This window comes from Somniosus microcephalus, chromosome 19 (genome assembly GCF_052327205.1).
Source record: "Somniosus microcephalus isolate GS21.2 chromosome 19, FLI_Smic_1.0, whole genome shotgun sequence".
Taxonomy (NCBI): Eukaryota; Metazoa; Chordata; class Chondrichthyes; order Squaliformes; family Somniosidae; genus Somniosus; species Somniosus microcephalus.
Genome location: NC_141005.1, coordinates 28,285,441 through 28,303,351, shown reverse-complemented (window position 1 = coordinate 28,303,351; position 17,911 = coordinate 28,285,441). Strand labels below are relative to the sequence as shown.

The following is a 17,911-nucleotide window of genomic DNA, read 5'->3' as shown; positions in this document are numbered from 1 at the left end:
TTCTCAGAAACAGCCATTTAGCACAGCTCGCTGTTTTCTGTCGTTAAACCAATTCCTTATCCAAGCTGCCACTGACCCACCTATTCCATGAGCCTCAATTTTGTTAACCAGCCTTCTATGTAGTACTTTGTCAAACGCCTTCCTAAGGTCCATGTAGACAACATCCATTGCATTCCCTTCATCAATCCTCCGTTACTTGATCAAAAAATTCAATTGGATTAGTCAAACACGATCTGCCTTTAACAAATCAGTGTTGTCTCTCCTTAATTAGCTTAAACCTCTCCAAGTGCCCATTAATTTTTTCCTTGATTATTGCTTCTAAAACTTTACCCACCACTGATGTTAAACTGACCGGCCTGTAAACATAGAAGATAGGAGCAGGAGTAGGCCATTCGGCCCCTCGAGCCTGCTCCGCCATTTAACGAGATCATGGCTGATCATCCAAATTCAGTACCCTGTCCCAGTCTTCTCCCCATATCCCTTGATCCCTTTAGCCTTAAGAAATATATCCAACTCCTTCTTGAATATATTTAATGAATTGGCCTCCACTGCCTTCTGTGTGGGTTTCCTCCGGGTGCTCCGGTTTCCTCCCACAGTCCAAAGATGTGCGGGTTAGGTTGATTGGCCATGATAAAAAATTAGCCCTTAGTGTTAGGGGGGATTAAATACGTGGGGTTACGGGGATAGGGCTTGGGTGGGATGGCTGTCGGTGTAGGGACCAGGTGCTAGGGTTTGGATGATCAGCCATGATCTCGTTGAATGGCGGAGCAGGCTCGAAGGTCCGAATGGCCTACTCCTGTTCCTAGTTTCTGTGTCTCTAATTCCACAGGTTCACCACTCTCTGGGTGAAGAAATTCCTCATCTTTGTCCTAAATGGCTTACCCCTTATCCTTAGACTGTGACCCCTGGTTCTGGACTCCCCGGCCATCGGGAACATCCTTCCTGCATCAAGTCTGTCTAGTCCTGTTAGAATTTTATAAGTTTCAATGAGATCCCTCTCATTCTTCTAAACTCCAGCGAGTATAAGCCCAATCGACCCAATCTCTCCTCATACGTCATTCCTGCCATCCCAGATATCAGCCTGGTGAATCTTCGCTGAACTCCTTCCATGGCAAGAACATCCTTCCTCAGATAAGGCGACCAAAACTGCACACAATACTCGAGGTGTGGTCTCACCAAGGCCTTGTATAACTGCAGCAAGACATCCTTGTTCCTGTACTCAAACCCTCTTGCTATGAAGGCCAACATACCATTTGCCTTCTTAACCGCCTGCTGCACCTGCATGCTTACCTTCAGCGACTGGTGCACAAGGACACCCAGGTCTCGTTGCACTTCCCCTTCTCCCAATCTATTGCCGTTCAGATAATAATCTGCCTTCCTGTTTTTGCCACCAAAGTGGATAACCTCGCATTTATCCACATTATACTGCATCTGCCCAATCACCCAACCTGTCCAAATCATACTGGAGTTCCTCAGCATCCTACTCACAGCACACACGCCCACCCAGCTTTGTGTCATCTGCAAATTTGGAGATATTACATCTAGTTCCCTCGTCTAGATCATTAATATATATTGTGAATAGCTGGGGTCCTAGGACCGATCCCTGCGGTATCCCACTAGTCACTGCCTGCCACTCGGAAAAAGAGCAGTTTATTCCAACTCTTTGCTTCCTGTCTGCCAACCAGTTCTCTATCCAAGTCAGTACCTTGCCCCCAATCCCATGTGCCTTAACTTTACACGCTAATCTCTTATGCGGGACCTTATCGAAAGCCTTCTGAAAGTCCAAATACACCACATCCACTGGTTCTTCCTTATCTATTCTACCAGTTACATCCTCAAAAAATTCCAGTAGATTAGTCAAGCACGTAGTTACTAGGATTGTCCTTACACCCTTTGAACAATGGTGTCACATTTGCCACTTTCCAATCCTCAGGCACCTCCCCGGCATCTAGGGAAGATTGGAAAATTATGGCAAGCCCTTCCACTATCTCTTCCCCCAATTCCCTTAGCAACCTGGGATGCAAGCCATCTGGACCAGGCGACTTGTCCACTCTAAGCATACCCAGCCTTTCTATTACATCAGAATTAGATCATTCATCTCATTTGTTTTTTTGCACGATTTTGCCTTGCACAAATTGGCTGCTGCATCTGCCTACATAACAATGACTGTACGTCAATAGTGATTCATTGGATATGAAATGCATGAGGATATGATATGGTATTTTATGAATGAAAGTTCTTTGTTTCTTTTTATATCTCTTATACCAAGTTTCTCAACACACAAATATTATGCTCCAATCTGCAGTTGCTCCATCCATGCTCAGAAGCTTGATGCAGAACTGAATAAAGCCTGGCAGCACATTATTAGCGGTTTGCTTCCTTCTCCTGTGCCTAAAACTATCTACTGTACTTGCATCTTGCAGAAAATGCCCTGCCAAGGTGAAGATTTAAAACACCTAGAAGACCCTTGCCTGCCATCCTCAGTTATCTATCCACTATCAGATGCCTTCAAACAAAGCACAGCTTGGTAACTACAGTTCCACTGAATGGTACACCACCCTGAATTAGTCAATTTGAGCCAGGATGGCAGTGCAACTGTTAGAATTACTTTCACTGTCTTTGGGTTCCTATTCTACTCATCTATGCTGTATAGACTAGGCCAATACTGTATAGACTAGGCCGATTGTAGCCCCTCTACTGCTAAAACAGCTGTGGTCACCTAACTCAGCAAGGGCCAAGAATCAAACTGGGATCTTCTGCTTTGTATAGGTTCGAAGTCTCAAAATAAAATCGTGCACACTCAATTCCTGGTCTATGCTACATTACTAATCTCAGTCAGGGGACACTAGAATTGACCTGGGCTAGGACGGGGAAGAATCCGACAGTGTCCCACTCCTCACTGCTATCCAGCGATCACTACTGGAAATTGAATGTGTGGGGACAATTGGCTATGATTCCCCACCCCCTCAGCAGTCAAACAGCCTTGAAGAAGTAACTGAATATTATGCAACCACTTAATCGACTTGCATCAATCCCTACAATGTTCCCACCATGACGGAGTGTCTTTATCAAATTTACTCAATGATAACAAGCAAAAATGTTGGTTTCCATGTTGTAAACCTCAAGATTGCCAATATCAAAAATCAATTAATGAAACACATTGTATATGGTTTAACTCTCGTCTAACCTTCATGAAATTCTTGAAGATATTGACAAATATAAATCTATCTTCACATTACAGTATATGTATTATTGATGAATCAAAGCATTTCAATGTAATACAATTAGTAAACACAGGATAATAATACAAATATGGAGTACAGCGATGATTTAATTAAGAGATCAACCGCCAGATGAAGTCACAGTATGCAAGTGGATTATGCAGTCTGACACCAAAAAATGGCTTACTTGCCTGTAAATAATTACTTTAAAATTGCATTGTACATTGGTGGTGTGCGTTTTATAACTAAGATTTATTGCATTTTACATTTGTTTTTGAATTCTCTTATTTTAGGCAACATTTCTTGCAGGAAAGACATGAGAGAGGTTGGATGCAGTCGTTCAATGCCCCAGAACACATAATTTCTCCTTGTCCATCTACCTTTCCCCATTTTTGAGATTATTTTCTGTTAAATATAACTTGGTTAGTCTTCCACGAGTATCAAATAGTTTCTAATTTCTTAATACACACATATTTTATCACCTTCCAAACTGCTCTCTTCTCTCACCAGATCAAAATGCAGGGCTTCCCAATGTTGCTTTAACTATCAGAATGTTTTTCTAGACTTGTGCCTTAATAGGAGGATGCTTAGTTTTCCACTCTTCTAATAGAAATTTTCCTCACAACTGTGCAACAACTCAAGTCTGTTCTGCTTTTTGACTGGTTCAAGTTTGACAATCCCTGTTTTAACAACATTCCACACAATGACCTTCACTATTTTCTCTATACAATGTCCCAGAAATTGCTGGAAAAATAATGGTAAGTTCCCAGTGCTTGCTATTAGTAGAGCATAAAAAATCCCAGCAATTTGTGAGGAGATGCGCCACGAGTTGCGAATCGCCACAAATTGCTGGCCGATTTGTGCCGTTCTACCGTTAACCTCACAAAAATGGGAGCTCGCCGTCAACCTCCCGAGTGTCAAGAAATTGCTGGATTTGTGCCGTAAACACTAACTAATCTCGCTGCAGCGATTCAGGGCTGGTATTTGTCATCAGGATCCTGTTCATGATGTGAATTTAGGGTCCAGACATAAAACTCAACCTTGGAGGCCCAGAAATGGAACAATTGAAACTGTGGAGTCTCACTCCCGCAGGTAGTAAATTGTTCCTAGATGTTTTTAAAACTTTAAAAAAATGTTCTCATTTTTCCTTTCTGTCTCTTTCTTCATCCAATCTTTCTTTCCCTCTATTTCTCTTGCTGTATCTAATTTTACTCTAATTCACCTGGTTTCCTTCTACATCATTCCTCTGTAGTTGATTAAAATGCCTACTACATCTTATGAATTTTCTCAGTTTGATTAGCCCCATTTTTGATCAAAAGAGGATAGTGTCAAATTGTGTTTAATAACTCTCCTGTGGGATGCTTTACTACGTTAAAGGCGCGATATAAATGCAAGTTGCTGTTGTATTAAGGTGTTGATGCTGATTTTTCTTTAAGTCTCTCTTGGTATTATCAACGGCACTTCCATTCTCGCAAGCTAGCTTCAACGTGCAGTAATGCCGATTTAATCGTGTTGCTGTTAGATCGGTTTGCTGCTGCGCTAGTGACGCCGGCTCCCCATGTGCCCGCCTTGGCAGCTGGCAGCAAACTCCAAATTAAACTAGATGAATTTACTGAGGTCAGCCACAAAGACCACCCTGTTTAATAAAAAAAGGGTCTTCCAGCAGCTGGCCTGAGCAAATCTGGCAATTGTACGTTGGTGTTGCTGCAAAAGACTTGTGATTTGGGAGCAGGCAGCACTCGCATAACACAAAAATCAATATAAAAAGCACCTTTCCTTAGTTCAAAACATAGCTTATCAATTACTAAATCTGTAACCTGATTTATGCTTTTGTCTTCCCATGTGTCTGCTTGCGTGATGGAGGGGCTGTCCCACAAAACTATTGTTCTAAATGGAGCACTTCCTGCTCTCTCTGTACCAGATCCCAGGCTTATCTGTGATCTTTCAAGCAACACCCATACATATAATTACAGAATATTTGCTTCATTGAGTGGCCGGAGGAATTTGTTCCCCTTATGAAACTCAAGTTGTCCCTGCCACATTCCAGAACTTTAAAGTACAAAGCTAAATGGTTTGGTCCAATTCAGTAATCCAAGCCATCCTTAATATTTTCTTAAATTGTTTAAAATTTACTGATTTGAGCTCTCTTCCTAAATCACAGAAATACAGCCACTAATTCATTAAATTTGTTAAAGTCATTCTTCAGAAAAAGGAGGATTGCCCCTTTCTAAATTAATAAAAAGACATTTTTCCACTCTGCCAGCGGATACAGGAATCCATTTCTTTGAAGAGTGGATTTGCTTTTACTTTGTTATTACAAGTTAGGACTTACTGACAGATTCAGTACTTAAATAACTCCACTCACTACCAGAGCATAAAGTGAGAATCCAGTGATTTCAACTGCACAGCCTTTTCCTCAGGCACAAAAAAAATCCAGCACCAAACAAATCACAAAACCAATTTTCCCTCCTTTTCATTTTTTCCAACCAATTGTGTCCCCAGTTTTCCTCCCTTCTTGAAGGCATTCGCTTTTTGCTGGAGTACATTCCAGTAGGCATCATTCAACACCTCACAAAGTGGCCATTCTTCATGCGTAGGCCTACGAGGGCAGAGAATATTCTTCCATGTTGCATCGCACTCAAGGCTGGGTCTGGCCTATTGTGCGTCCCCTCTCTCCCACCAATAGCAACAACAACTTGTATTTATAAAGCATCTTTAACGTAGTAAAACGTCCCATGGCACTTCACAGGAATATTATGAGACAAAAAATGTGACACCGAGCCACATAAGGAGAAATTAGGGCAGGTGGAGGTAGGTTTTAAGGAGCATCTTAAAGAAGGAAAACGAGGTAGAGAGGCGGAGAGGTTTAGGCAGGGAATTCCAGAGCTTAGGGCCTAGGCAACAGAAGGCACGGCCACCAATGGTCAAGCAATTATAATCAGGGATGCCCAAGAGGGCATAATTAGAGGAGCGCCGATATCTCGGGGGGTTGTGGGGCTGAAGGAGATTACAGAGATAGGATGGGGCGAGCCCATGGAGAGATTTGAAAACAAGGATGAGAATTATGAAATTGAGGCGTTGCTTAACCAGGAGCCAATGTAGGTCAGCGAGCGCAGGGGTAATGGATAAATGGACTTGGTGCGAGTTAGGACACAGGCAGCCGAATTTTGTATCACCTCAAGTTTACGTAGGGTAGAATGTGGGAGGCCAGCCAGGAGTGTGTTGGAATAGTCAAGTCTAGAGGTAACAAAGGCATGGATGAGGGTTTCAGCAGCAGATGAGCTGAGGCAAGGGTGGAGACGGGCGATGTTACGGAGGTGGAAATAGGTTGTCTTAGTTATGCTGCGGATATGTGATTGGAAGCTCATTTCAGGGTCAAATGATGACAAGAGCCTTCACTGCACTCATTGGAACTCTCCTTCTAAACCTCTTCACCTTCCCACTTCTTTCTCCTCCTTTCAAAGTCCATCTTTTCGATCAGGCTTTCAGTCACCCCATCCACCCTCTGTTTCCATGTGTAATTCCATTTGTGAAGTGTCTTGAAACTTTTGTTTTTACATTAAGAGGCACTATATAAATGGAAGTAGCTATGCGTTTGCAATTTCCTATTAGAAAAATAAAACGGAGGATGCAGGCAAAAACAGGATCCAGCTCTAGAGGAGACTTTGCGAAAAATGAGATCATTTGGATATAAAAATACACGATTATATTAGAAGCTATTTGTGGGCAAGAACCATTAGGCTCACAACTCATGCAAAGAGATTATAAACCTGAAGCCTTGTATCAACAAATCACACACTCAATTGCGTTCTGCCCATCACTTGACCTCAATGCCCCTTCAGTTAGAGCAGCTTGTATTTTCAGCTTATGGGACTAAGCACATGATCACAACACCGCAAGCTCCACACAATACTGTTCCTTAAGAATAGAACCGTTCTTACCACAAGGTATTTATGCAATAGGTTTCTGTTTTAAGAATTTTGGGAAGTTTGGGGTACGGTAAGTTTGTTTAATGGATCCTCCTGTGCTCTCATGTGAATTAGCTTACTGTAAATAAGATTCAGCCAAGAAAAATGTACATTTGGAGGAATAGCAAGATATTTGAAATAACTGATCCCATTTTAACTTACACTTTTTGTGAGGATGCATACCCTCATTTATTTTCATCTTATAACATTATAAAAATTAAACAGTTTGATGGTTTATTGGATCGTTTCTTGTTGGCCACAACACAGAATGTTAAAGGTAGGTACTATAAGCTATTTTTCAAGCTGCAAAGTCATTGCATTACAGTCTAGTTGATATTCACAAGTTAGAATAAGGCAGACATGCACAGGTCAGGGGACCTTGGTGTGCATGGTTTGATTACTGTCACTGTTACTGGATGGGGACCTGCCTAAAAAGGTCATCCAAAGTGGTTGGTACAGTTCAAGGAGTCTTGCCATTCTATTCAATTCAAACATCATATGGATCTTTGTAAAATTATTGATTTTATTAGCAACTACATCTGAGGTGGAGACAAGAGTCAGGCCTGAGAGGGGGACAGGGTGTTGTTCCTTTGTAATGATTTTTTCCACAGATAGCTTTGTAGCCAGGAATTGCCGATTGTGGGCTTATGTTTGGCTGGGTGACTAAAATAAATTAGGAACTTGATTAATCGGTTTTCAACTGGCTACGCATTACTCAGATACATTTTTCTACTTTTGTTTACATTCAGTCAATTGGATATTTGATTGGTAACTTAATAGATAAGTAGATATTTCAGCCAATCACAATTTTCTGTAAGTGCATAAGTGATGCTTTGCAGGCATGATGCCTTTGAAAGGTGCAATGCTACTGATGCATGCTAGAGACAAGTCTTTTAATCATAATGATATATAGTTAGAAATCTTGCGTAAGGCTCGCATTTCTTGTGCACAAATCTTAATCCCTGTCGTCATGATTTTGGGTCACACTTTTGAGTCAACATTTATCATTGTAAATTGCTCTCTCAATATTCAATTCATGGAATCATACAGCACAGAGGAAGACCATTCAGCCCATTGTGCCTGTGCCAGCTCTCTGAAAGAGCTATGTCAACTGTCACTGTGTAGTTGCAGGGTTTGGTCACCAAGTGGCACTGTGGAGCACATTCCGGAAGTCTCCCCTCCCTCCCCCTTAGTCATCATCTTGTACATAAAAGAACCTCATACTCCTCAGTTTACTAGTAGATTTGTAAAACTGCATATGGAGGTATGATTTAAGAAAAATACTAGAAGGCTAGGAAAAACTATGAAAAAATATACACAACATGCTTTCTACATGAATATCATCTAAAGAATTCACCGCCTCAAACACACAAAAATATACACAACTCACTTATCGGCACTTACCATTCAAAAGAAAGTCTAAAAACAAAGCAGTCAACAAAAAGTTCTAAAACCACTGTTTTAGTAAAAGAACCCAAGAATTAGGAGCAAGAGTAGACCATACTCGAGCCTGCTTCGCCGTTCAATAAAATCATGGCTGATCTTCGACCTCAAATCCACTTCCCCGCCCGATCTCCATATCCCTCGATTCCTGGAGAGTTCAAAAATGTATCTATCTTAGCCTTGAATATACTTAATGTATTTCCAGCAGACTGCTGAAATGACTGTACAAGGATTGCTGATCCCTGCACTCTATCCCAATCATTTTGCACAATTGCAGTCACTACCTCGCACACCATCACACTGCACAATTACAATTACCTTATTATGCGCCTAGGTGGCCATCAAGTATGAACATGTGGTGTTCACCAGTTCGCTCGAAGTCGTGTGTGATCGGTGGGCAACGCAAAGGATACACAATATTATAGATCATTCCTGTAAAATACAGGTGTATTTATGCTTAAAAAGATTTTACTTTAGGTGGGTCAATCAAAACTTAATAATGGCACCCCCCCCGAACAGGAGTGTGCTGAGGTAATGATCAGGGTATTTATACACTATTTACATAGAATCTACAGCACAAAAATAGGCCATTCAGCTTAACGGGGCTATGCCAGTGCTTATACTCCATATGAGTCTCCTCTCGTCCCAATCTAATTACCTCTACTCACTCTACCGTAATATTCCTTTATTCATTTCTCCCCGGATATGCAAACCAGGGGCACATTAACACAGGCCTCGAGGGAGGCCCGTGCCTTGGGGTTCCAGCCAAATATGGGGCCCCTCCATTTTAAACAGAACTGCCTGTTGGTTTTATAGTTATCAGAGTGGATTCCCATAGTAAGGAGACTCATCTTCCCTGCACCTTGCTCCTAGCACCAGGAGGATGAAGTCGGAGCCTCTGAACAGGGCAGGTGACCATGTCGTCTCCTTCACAGCTCACAATTTATACTTCACCTGTGAAAATGGCAGTTAATGAAGTTAACATTGGGGTGAGTGTGGCAACAAATTATGGGCCAGAAATTGCTGGTAAGTTGGAAAAGTACCTGCATTTATATAGTGCCTTGTATGTCCTTAGGACATCACAAAGCACTTTACAGCCAATGAAGTACTTTTGAAGTGTAGTCCCTGTTGTAATGTAGGGAAAAGATGAAGAATTTCTTCACTCAGAGGGTTGTAAATCTCTGTAATTCGCTACCTTAAAGGGCTATGGATGCTCAGTTGTTGAGTATATTCAAGGCTGAGATTGATAGATTTAAGGACTCTAGGGAAATCAAGGGATATGGGGATCAGGCGGGAAAGTGGAGTTGAGGTCGAAGATCAGCCATGAACTTATTGAATGGTGGAGTAGGCTCGAGGGGCCGTCTGGCCTTCTCCTGCTCCTAATTCTTATGTTTTTATGAAGCGCGGCAGCCAATTTGCACACAGCAAGCTCCCACAAACAGCAATGCGCTAATGACCAGATCATGTTTTAGTGATGTTGGCCAGGACACAGGGGAGAACTGCCTGCGGTCCCAAGAATTCTTCACGTGGCTCTGATGCAAACCGATGTCACCACACTCACCAATCTAAAATAGGCTCGCTCACTCTTCCCTTCCCCTGCTTAAAACCTGTTACACCTCGAACTTTTTCCAGTTCTGACGAAAGGTCATTGACCTGAAACGTTAATGATGTGCCTCAATAATCCCGAGACTCGATGTTAGCGGAACAAAACAAGGCTTTTATTAACTTAGAAGATAACACGCAGTGGAGAGGGGTATCTTCCATCTGGAGCTCTGCAGTACTGGATATGAGGCCAGACTGAGCTGGCTTACATAGAGGCCAGGTATGGGCGGAGCCCTACACACAACACATTCCATACATTCCAATATACAATACAATGGTGAGAAGAAACCTGAAACCAACCACAGTCACAGGCAATACAATGGTGAGGGGAAACCTGAAACCAACCAGTCACAGGATGAATGGAATATTTCATCACAGTTAACTCTATCTCTCACTCTGCAGACGCTGCCTGACCTGCTGAGTATTTCCAGCATCCTCTGTCGTTATTTTCACCTTTTCCACCGTTAAGGGTGCACGAGTGATTTTGTGCATTATCACTTTGCACCAACGCAATCTCTTCCCTGTGTCCCACAAATGCAGTGGATTTGCCTGGCGCGCAGCCTTTTTATTTTGGTTGAACCTCGATTATGTTGCACGAGTGTAAAAATAAAAGCAGTTGGCTTTTCTGGACACCAAACGAACGAGTCCAGTCACTATCTGCTGGCCGGCCACAGCACAGTAACACGGCGGGGGAAGAGGAAGAGCAGAGCAGGACATCTCAACCCAATCTCTTCTCAGTTTCCTGTGAAGATGCTGCAGCCCCTGAAAACAGAGCGAAAGCACACACGCACTTCCCCAACCCCCCTCCCCACACTGTCTTCAAATGTGAATAAAGCCAGCGACCGCCGTGTGTTTGGTTTAAAACCACCCCAGTGACTAAATTTGTTTTATAAAAGTAAAAGCTGCAAGAAAAAACCCAGGGATAGTTGGAGCGGACACGGCTCGTCTCAGCCCGGTGAGGGCAGTAGGTACCTCAGTGCGTGGATGTCAGTGACAATTCCCCGAGCTAGGCTGCCCTCAATGGGAGGGCATTTGCTTATATAAATAATAATAAAAACAAAATTAGGAACGGAAACTGACAGCGCTCAATCGTTAAATTACCATTTTTCTTTCGGTGTATGAACTTTTCCACACAATCCAGCCTGACTTTACCTCATGAATTCGAGGTGGTGTTCTCTCCCCCACCAACCAACGCCGCTGTTGTCCCTCACGGCGCCGCTCGAGCCACCGCCGCTGTCCGGCCATCTCTCGCGCGCGCTGGGGCCCCCCCGCTCAACCCAACAATTTAAATATCATTTACATACAACGCTGGCGTGATTGCGTCACCGGGCGAGCGGTTTTTTTTCTCGGCCGCCGCGCTCCGAGCCCGGCTCTGCTCTGCGGCGCATGCGCAACAACAACAACAACAACTTGTATTTATAACAAAAGCAAAATACTGCGGATGCTAGAAACTTATAAAATTCTGACAGGACTAGACAGACTAGATGCAGGAAGGATGTTCCCGATGGTCGGGGAGTCCAGAACCAGGGGTCACAAACTAAGGGGTAAGCCATTTAGGACAGAGATGAGGAGGAGTTTCTTCACCCAGAGAGTGGTGAACCTGTGGAATTCTCTACCACAGAAGGCAGTGGAGGCCAATTCATTAAATATATTCAAGAAGGAGTAGGATATATTTCTTAAGGCTAAAGGGATCAAGGAGTATGGGGAGAAAGCAGGGACAGGGTACTGAGTTTGGATGATCAGCTATGATCGCATTGAATGGCGGAGCAGGCTCGAGGGGACGAATGGCCTACTCCTGCTCCTATCTTCGATGGAAATCTGAAATAACAACAGAAAATGCTGGAAAAACTTAGCAGGCCAGGCAGCATCCGTGGAGAGAGAGAAACAGAGTTAACGTTTCAGGTCGAAGACCTTTCGTCAGAACTTGTATTTATGTAGCGCCTTTAACATAGTAAAACGTCCCAAGGCACTGCACAGCAGTATTTTAAGACAAAATAAAATTGACACTGATCCACATAAGGAGAAATTAAGGCAGGTGACCAAAAGCTTGGTCAAAGAGGTAGGTTTTAAGGAGCGTCTTAAAGGAGGAAAGAGAGGTAGCGAGGCGGACAGGTTTAGGCAGGGAATTCCAGTGCTTAGGGCCCAGGAAACAGAAGGCACGGCCACCAAAGGTTGAGCGATTATAATCAGGGATCCTCAAGAGGGCAGAATTAGAGGAACATAAGAAATAGGAGCAGGAATAGGCCATTCGGTCCTTCGAGCCTGCTCCACACCATTCAATGAGATCATGGCTGATCTTCTGCCTCAACTCCATTCACCGGCCCTATCGCCATATCCCTTGATGCCCTTACTAGTTAGAAATCTATTGACTTCTGTTTTGAATATACCCAATGACTGAGCCTCCACAGCCCTCTGGGGTAGAGAATTCCAAAGATTCACCACCCTCTGTGTGAAGAAATTTCTTCTCATCTCAGTCCTGAATGGCCTACCCTTTATCTTGAGGCTGTGGCCCCTGGTTCTAGATTCCGCAGCCAAGGGAAACATTCTCCCAGCATCCATCCTATCAAGCCCTGTAATAATTTTGTATGCTTCAATGAGATCCCCTCTCATTCTTCTGAATTCAAGAGAATACAGGCCTAGTTTACTCAATCTCTTCTCATACGACTGTCCCGCCATCCCAGGAATCAATCTTGTAAACCTTTGTTGTACTCCCTCTATGGCAAGTGTATCCTTCCTTAGGTAAGGAGACCAAAATTGTACACAGTACTCCAGGTGTGGTCTCACCAAGGCCCTACATAATTGGAGTAAGACTTCTTTACTCCTGTACTCAAATCCTCTTCTAATGAAGGCCAGCATACCATTTGCCTTCCTAATGGCTTGCTGCATCTGCACATTCACTTTCAGTGACTCATGTACAAGGACACCCAGGTCCCTTCGAGCATCTGCATTCCCCAATCTTTCACCATTTAGGAAATACTCTGCCTTTCTGTTTTTTCTACCAAAGTGGATAACTTCACATTTATCCACATTATATTCCATCTGCCATGTTCTTGCCCACTCACTGAGCCTGTCGAGATCCCCTTGAAGCCTCTTCACATCCTCTTCGCAACTGACACTGCCACCTAGCTTTGTATCATCACCAAATTTGGAAGTGTTACATTTAGTTCCCTCATCCAAATCATTGCTATAGATTGTGAATAGCTGGGGCCCAAGCACCGATCCTTGCGGTACCCCACTAGTCACAGCCTGCCATCCTGAAAAAGACCTGTTTATCCCTACTCTTTCTTTTCTGTCTGTTAACCAATTCTCAATCCATGCTAGTATATTACCCCCAATTCCATGCACCCTAATTTTGTTCACCAACCTCTTGTGTGGGACCTTATTGAAGTCCTTCTGAAAATCCAGATGCAGGAAACTTTGGTTTATCCGGAGGTTATATGTCCGGAATACTCGATCTAACGGCAAAAATCAGGAGCCGTTTTTTTAGTTCTCATTGCTTTTTTTTTCCCAGTCAAGCACTGCAAGGTCTGTAGCTATAGGAACAGCTTCAGCTACAGACGCTTGCAGCTGCAGCCGACTGTTTTGAAGCTGTTGTTAAGCAACAGGGTTTGTTGATTCACACGGAGCTTCTCAGTTCCGTATGTTTAAACATTAACTCTGGTACGTCCGGCACTTTTGATGTTACGGCACCAGCTCGGTCCCGTCAGTGCCGAATATCAGAAAGTTTCCTGTACACCACAACGACCGGTTCGCCTTTGTCTACTCCACTAGTTATATCCTCAAAGAACTCCAATAGGTTTGTCAAACAGGATTTCCCTTTCATAAATCCATGTTGACTCTGTCCAATCTTACTATTAGTTTCTAAGTGCCCAGTTATTGCATCCTTTATAATAGATTCCAGCATTTTCCCAACTACTGATGTGAGGCTAACAGGTCTGTAGATCCCCGTTTTCTCTCTCCCTCCTTACTTAAATAGCGGGGTTACAGTTGCTATCCTCCAATCTGCAGGAACCGTTCCAGAATCTATAGAATTTTGGAAGATGACAACCAATGCGTCCACTATTCCAATGCCACCTCTTTCAAAACCCTAGGATGTAGGTCATTCGGTCCTTGGGATTTATCGACTTTTAGTCCCATTAATTTTGCTAGTCCTGTTTTTTTACTAATAATAATTTCTTTAAGTTCCTCATTCTCGTCACACCCTTGGTTTTCTCGTATTTCTGGGTGGTTTTTTGTGTCTTCCTCCGTGAAGACAGAAACAAAGTATTTATTTAATTTCTCTGCCATTTCCTCATTCCCCATTATAAATTCCCCATCTCTGACTGTAAAGGACCTACATTTACCTTCGTCAGTCTTTTCCTTTTCACATACCAATAGAAGCTTTTACAATCCGGTTTTATATTTTTTGCTAGTTTGTGCTCATATTCCATTTCCCTTTCTTTATCAATTTCTTGGTCCCCCTTTGCTGATTTCTAAAAAGATCCCAATCCTCAGGCTGACCACTTTTTCTGGCAACTTTATAAGCTTCCTCCTTTGACTTAATACTAGCTTTAATTTCTTTTGTTAGCTATGGTTGTATCACTTTTCCTTTTGGGTTTTTATGCTCGAGAGGAATATATGTTTGTTGCAAATTATGCATTATTTCCTTGAATGTTAGCCATTGTATGTCCACCTTCATACCTTTTAGTGTAGTCTCCCAATCTACCATGGCCAACTTGTCCCTCATACCCTTGTAGTTTCCTCTGTTTAGATTGAAGACCTTAGTTTCAGATTGGACTACATCACTCTCAAACTTAATGTAAAATTCAATCATATTATGGTCACTTGTCCCTAAAGGCCCCTTTACCACAAGATTACAGATTAGCCCTTTCTCATTACACAGTACCAGATCCAGAATAGCCTGTTCCCTGGTTGGTTCCTCCACATACTGATCCAGGAAACCATCTTGCATGCATTCCAAGAATTCGTCCTCCACACCATTAGTGGTAATGTGATTTGCCCAGTCAATATGTAGATTAAAGTCCCCCATGATTACCGTATTGCCTTTGTTACATGCACTTCTAATCTCTTGATTGATACTGTGCCCTACATTACCACTACTGTTTGGTGGCCTATACACAACTCCCACCAATGTTTTCCGCCCTTTGCTGTTTCTTAGCTCCACCCAAACTGATTCCAGTTCTACATCACGATCTGCCAAGCCAAGATCTTTGATCTCTACCGTACTGATCTCACCCCTTATTAACAGCGCTACGCCACCTCCTTTTCCTTTTTGTCTGTCCTTCCTAAATGTTGAGTATCCTGGAATATTCAGTTCTCAGCTTTGGTTACCCTGCAACCATGTCTCTGTAATGGCACTTACATCATACCCGTTTACTTCTATTAGTGCCATTAATTCATCCACCTTGTTGCGAATGCTACGTGCATTTAGATAAAGTGCCTTCAACTTTGCCTGTTTAATATTTTTCTGCACTTTGACCCTCTTTACTGTTGGCCTTTGTTTCTGCTCCCTACTAGTTTTGCTGACTACTTTTCTAACTTGCACTTCCAGCTTTGTTTCTCTCCATACTGGGCCCACACTTAGGTTCCCAGCCCCCCGACAAACTAGTTTAAATACTTCCCAACAGCACTAGCAAACCCCCCTGCGAGGATGTTGGTCCCGTTTCTGCCGAGGTGTAACCTGTAACAGGTCCCACCTTCCCCATAATCATTCCCAATGCCTCAGGAATTTAAATCCCTCCCTCCTACACCATCTCTCCAGGCACCATTCATCTGGTCTATTCTCCTATTTCTGCTCTCGCTAGCACGTGTCACTGGGAGTAATCCTGAGATTACTACCTTTCGAGGTCCTACTTTTTAATTTATTTCCTAGCTCCCTATATTCTGCTGGCAGGACTTCGTCCCTCTTTCTACCTATGTCGTTGGTACCGATATGGACCACGACCGCTGGCTGTTCAACCTCCCCCTTCAGAATGTCCTGCAGCCGCTCAGTGACATCCTTGACCCTGGCACCAGGGAGGCAACATACCATCCTGCAGTCATGTCTGCGGCCACAGAAACGTCTATCTGTTCCCCTTATGATAGAATCCCCTATCACTATTGCTCAGATATCTCTGGGGGTTGTGGGGCAGAGTTGGGAGGGGCGAGGCCATGGAGGGATTTGAAAACATGGATGAGAATTTTGAAATCGAGGCGCTGCTTAACTGGGAGCCAATGTAGGTCAGCGAGCACAGGGGTGATAGGTGAACGGGACTTGGTGCGAGTTAGGTCACAGGCAGCCGAGTTTTGGATCACCTCAAGTTTACGTAGGGTGGAATGTGGGAGGCCAGCCAGGAGTGCATTGCAATAGTCAAGGCTAGAGGTAACAAAGGCATGGATGAGGGTTTCAGCAGCGGATGAGCTGAGGCAAGGGCGGAGATGGGCGATGTTACGGAGGTGGAAATAGGCGGTCTTTATTATGCTGCGGATATGTGGTCGGAAGCTCATTTCAGGGTCAAATATGACACCAAGGTTGCGAACAGTGTGGCTCAGCCTCAGACAAATGTTAGGGAGAGGGATGCAGTCAGTGGCTAGGGAACGGAGTTTGTGGCGGGGACCGAAAACAACGGCTTCGGTCTTCCCAAAATTTAATTGGAGAAAATTTTTGCTCATCCAGAACTGTATGTCGGACAAGCAATCTGACAATTTTAGACACCTTGGAGAGGTCGAGAGAAGAAGTACTGAGATAGAGCTGGGTGTCATCAGCGTACATGTGGAAACTGACTGTGTTTTCAGATGATATCACCAAGGGGCAACATGTAGATGAGCAATAGGAAGGGGCCAAGGATAGATCCTTGGGGGACACCAGAGGTAACGATGCGGGAGCGGGAAGAGAAGCCGTTGCAGGTGATTCTCTGGTTACGATTAGATAGATAAGAATGGAACCAGGCGAGTGCAGTCTCGCCCAGCTGGACAATGGTGGAGAGGTGTTGGAGAAGGATGGAGTGGTCAACTGTGTCAAAGGCTGCAGACAAGTCAAGCAGGACAAGGAGGGATAGTTTACCTTTGTCACAGTCACAAAGGATGTCATTCAGCTGGGTGGATCTTCTCAATGTCCATTCACTCCCAACCTCCCTCCCTGGCCTGTCCACCTTGCAACTGGGCCAGGAACACCCAATATTCCGAGCAATAATTCAACAATTTGCCTTTAACCTAGTAACATGACTCCCAAGGTGCTTCATCGGCGTGCTATCATACAAAATTTGATACCCAGCCACATAAGGAGATGTTAGGGCACAGGACCAAAAGCTTGGTCAAAGAAGTAGGTTTTAAGGAGTGTCTTAAAGGAGGAAAGAGAGGTAGCGAGCAATGTTCCCTGTAATTTTTTTTGGCCTGTGTGGCCCATTCAAAACTCTGCGCATGCACATTTTTTTCAATTTAAAAGCCGGCTCACTGGCTGCGCGGGACCTCCAGAGCGCTGTGCGACCATGCAGCTTAAAGGGAAGATTGGTAGAGAGGGAATTCCAGAGCTTAGGGCCTAGGCAGCTGAAGGCACGGCCACCAGTGGTGGAGCGATTAAAATCCCTTCATGGCCTCGCCCCTCCCTATCTCTGTAACCTCCCTCCTTCAACCCCACAACGCCCCTGAGATATCTGCGCTCCTCTAATTCTGCCCTCTTGAGCATCCCTGATTATAATC

At 43.7% G+C, this 17,911-nt stretch overlaps 1 protein-coding gene across 4 annotated transcripts in view; it reads right to left on the bottom strand.

The window, feature by feature from the left end:
- Positions 1–11,498, bottom strand: part of LOC147104273 (protein-tyrosine sulfotransferase 2-like) — a 129,068-nt gene extending 117,570 nt beyond the window's left edge. The window contains exons 1-2 of one of the 4 annotated variants that reach the window (XM_085961465.1): positions 11,336–11,498; positions 8,951–9,064 (exon numbers count right to left, since the gene is read on the bottom strand). The gene's annotated coding sequence lies outside the window, so the exon portion shown is untranslated. The remainder of the gene's footprint in view (positions 1–8,950; positions 9,065–11,335) is intronic. The other 3 variants (XM_085961467.1, XM_085961466.1, XM_085961464.1) reach the window with 3 other exon arrangements.
- Between the last annotated feature and the right edge of the window lie 6,413 nt (positions 11,499–17,911).